The sequence below is a fragment of the Etheostoma cragini genome, chromosome 3, assembly GCF_013103735.1.
Source record: "Etheostoma cragini isolate CJK2018 chromosome 3, CSU_Ecrag_1.0, whole genome shotgun sequence".
NCBI classification, from domain to species: Eukaryota; Metazoa; Chordata; class Actinopteri; order Perciformes; family Percidae; genus Etheostoma; species Etheostoma cragini.
The window spans coordinates 29,451,834-29,455,587 of record NC_048409.1 but is presented as its reverse complement, the minus strand read 5'-3'; the positions used below and the strand labels follow the sequence as shown (position 1 = coordinate 29,455,587).

Below are 3,754 nucleotides of genomic sequence, written 5' to 3'. Positions count from 1 at the left end.
AATGCAGGACTTTTACCTAGGAGACCAGGGTTTATTTCCTGTTTAAGCCTCCCGTTGTGCTCGGGTCATATTTGACGTGTTTCATGCTGAGTTCATGTGTCGATACTTGGAGTAAAGTCTCACGTTGGGTCGCCGTCTTAGTGGTTTAAAAATAGAGATTTTGATGCTAGCATAGCAGCGCCCTTAGCTGTCTCATTTAAAAGGCAATTTGACCGAAAAACTAAATCCGGTAAATCTTGAAAGTGGCCCTTCCATCCTAAACATGCCACTAAACAACGTTCTGACCCCGGTACATTCACAGGAACACCCTAGGGTGCATTTTGGCCAGAGTTACGCTTTAAAATGCAACCAAACCAGCGTGTAGTAGACCATCCTTAATCTTTGAATAAGGACCGAACACAGACAGCGTGGAGAGAAGTCCCATTAGCAAGTATAATGTGATATAAAAGGACATCACACTGGTGTGTGTGTGTGTGTGTGTGTGTGTGTTTAATTTGTACTGATTATTGATCCCCAGTGGGGGGAAATTACAATTTACACTCCGTTTGTTAGTAATCACCACACACACGCCTGAAATACACACACATGCTCACCTAGTCATGCAATAATGGAGCTGCCAGCTGGACCAGCACCCGGAGCGGTTGGGGGGGGGGGGGGGTACGGTGTCTTGCTGTCTGTCTGTCTGTCTGTGTGTCTGTCTGTCTCTCTGTCTCCCTGTCTCCCTGTCTGTAGAGTCTAGATGTCCCCCCAGCTACTGGCTTTGGATCGAAGCCGTAGTGACATCACTGACCGACCTGCTGCTGTGTCTGGTTTACTGCAAAGTCAACACACAGCTGTGTGTGTGTGTGTGTGTGTGTGGGGGGGTGTGTGTGTGTGTGTGTGTGTGTGGGTGTGTTTGTGTTCCAGCGGACAGATGTTGATTTCTTTGGGACTTAATTATTTAAAATGATTCTCTGAGGCGATCGATACCAGCCGACTGACTGGAATGTCTAACAGGCCGATTCTGGAAGATAAGAGTTATTTTTGGCGCCCCTGTCAGTCATGGTTCAGGTTCAGGTTCAGGTTCTGGGTACCTTATTGGTACCCGTGGGTGAACTAGGTTTACGGTCTAAGAGCCAGGACATCCCTAAAACCTAGTAGACCACCACATAACATGCAACACAGCATTCAACAGAGGGATTGCCGCGGGGACATAACTGGTTTTGGATCTTGTAGTTGTGCAACCCGGGACTCTTATCCTCCGTCCAGAAGATAAGCCAAGTCCAAGTCCCAGCTGCACCCCCCCTTGTATGCTAAATGCTAAACAACTAGTTGCAGACTTGGATAGCTAGTTCCCTTTTCAGAGGGTCTAGGCTATGTCCTAAGATGACACTAGCTGTCTGCTGTAGTTGTTTAGCATACAGGGATGGGGGTTGGGGGGGGGGGGGGCTGGTGCAGCAGGGACTCCCCAGGTAATCTGGTGTGATTCCAGGTGACCTCCAGGTGAACTTGATCCAGCATCTGAGCCTCAAAGACAACAAACTTATTAGGACACAGTCCCTCGTGTGTGTGTGTGTGTGTGTGTGTGTGTGTGTGTGTGTGTGTGTGTGTGTGTGTGTGTGTGTGTGTGTGTGTGTGTGTGTGTGTGTTTGTGTGTGTGTGTGTGTGTGTGTAATTGCTCGGTGTCCACGGTCCCCGGAGTGCACTCCACTAGTCAATAGAGAGGATAATGTTGTGAGTTTACCCATAATGCCCCAGGGGACTGTTGAATGAGCTCATTGCATTTTGACTGGTGCACTGAGTGGACACTTGGGACGAGAGGGACACAGAGACACACTGATAGAGACGGATGTGTACGCTGTGCATTGATTGGCTGAGCTCTGATTGGGGTTTGATTTGTTTGTTTATTTTTAAAAGGAATTGTCAGGTGTCACATTTATAGGTGATAGTTTCCTAATATAGTAATATTAACAGTGTCCTAATATAATAATATTAATAGTGTCCTAATATCGAAAGATTTAGGGTATCAGTGTCTAAAGCAGTTTTTCTTAAATGGGGGTACGTGGACTTTGGAGCACTGCAGGGGGGCCCGTGGTATGTTTTAACCCTTGTGTCGTCTTCCCGTTTTGGTCACTGTTATTCAACATTAATACAACTTTCTCTGATATTTTTGACACTTTTTCCAACTTTATTGTCACTTTTTCTGACATTTTTGTCACTTTTTCTGACATTATGTCACTTTTCCCGACTTTATTGTCACTTTTTCTGACATTTTTGTCACTTTTTCTGACATTATGTCACTTTTTCCGACATTATTGTCACTTTTTCTGACATTTTTGTCACTTTTCCCGACTTTATTGTCACTTTTTCTGACATTTTTGTCACTTTTTCTGACATTATGTCACTTTTTCCGACATTATTGTCACTTTTTCTGACACTTTTGTCACTTTTTTCAATGTTGTGGGTGCTTTTCTCTGACGTTTTCGATGTTTTTAATGTTGACATTTTCAGCTCTTATTTTGATGTCCCATTTCTTTGACAATTCTTCTTTTTTTTAAATTTTATTTTTTAAATAATATCTGTTAAAATATTGTTAAAAATATCTGTCACGCATAATTCTCTGAAAAATTACACTATGTACTATAATAGATTAATGTAGTAATAGATTTTAAACAATTTAAGTAACATTTGAGTGTTTTTCAGCTAAAAAGTGTTTTTTTTTTATGTGTATTTCATGTCCACAGAGGACAGAGAACACCATGAGTGTGTGCACATTTGATTTAGATGTTATCTTAATAATTAATCATTTGGGGATTTATGATTGGTTGTGAAGGCAGCAGCACATCAGCTGAAGGTTTTGCAGAGACAAGTGGACTCTGGAGACACCCTGAGGTGTGTAGCATCTGTCCATGGGGGGACGGGGGGGGGGGACGGCAGCTCTCAGATGTCTCGATTAGACTCGGGGGAGCGGCAAGTCCTCCTGAGGCTTGACCCTTCCCCGCAGGGATCTGAATAAAGACCACGCTCCCGGTCTCGTTTACACCCTCCTGTCCCCCCCCTCACTGTCCATTTACACCCGGTTCACATGAGTCCCAGTGTTGTCTCCATTAGAAGACACAACGATAGAACCTGCCTCATTTTCCCGAGGGGACATATGGACTGCATAGACCGATAGACATTTGTCTTTTTTTTAAAAAAATGAATGTGTGATACATGTGTGTATTTGTGTTTGTTGTGTTAGGGTTGTCTTGCTGGAGGCCTACAATCTCCTTCGGGATGAAGGAAAATTCCAGCCCAGTGTAGACCAGAGACTTAGGACGAGACGAAACCATTCAGGTTCTGAGGAACACCTCAGAAACGAGGTTTTAGGGGTGTGAACCGGCCCGTCTCAGCTCGACTCCCACCAGCCAATGGTGACTCAGCTCACCTTTACGTCCAATCCCAGTGATGATGTGAACACGTAAATCAGACGATGCACGGGCAAAAGTAGTGATATCCAGGCCTAGACTTTGGGGGACCTCCAATGATGCACTGAGCCCCTCTCTCTTCCTCCTTCTCTCCATCTGTGTGCAACCTCATCCCATTAATGCATGTTACTAACTCAAGTTCTTCCCTTACCCGGAGTCTTGTGCTCTCTTGCCCCCCTCTCCTCTTTTCTCTCGCTTCCTGCAGGTGTTTCTGGCTCTGGAGCTGTTGAGTCTTCATGTTGTCTTCATGTTGCCCTCATGTTGTCTTCATGTTGTCTTCATGTTGCCCTCATGTTGTCTTCATGTTG

General features: G+C 44.7%; 1 long non-coding RNA gene across 1 annotated transcript in view; it reads left to right on the top strand.

Moving 5' to 3' along the window:
* The window catches only part of LOC117939489, a 20,742-nt gene that overhangs the window by 599 nt on the left and 16,389 nt on the right, over nt 1–3,754 (top strand). Inside the window, exon 2 of the long non-coding RNA XR_004655595.1 lies at nt 3,335–3,341. This is a non-coding gene — a long non-coding RNA (uncharacterized LOC117939489). The remainder of the gene's footprint in view (nt 1–3,334; nt 3,342–3,754) is intronic.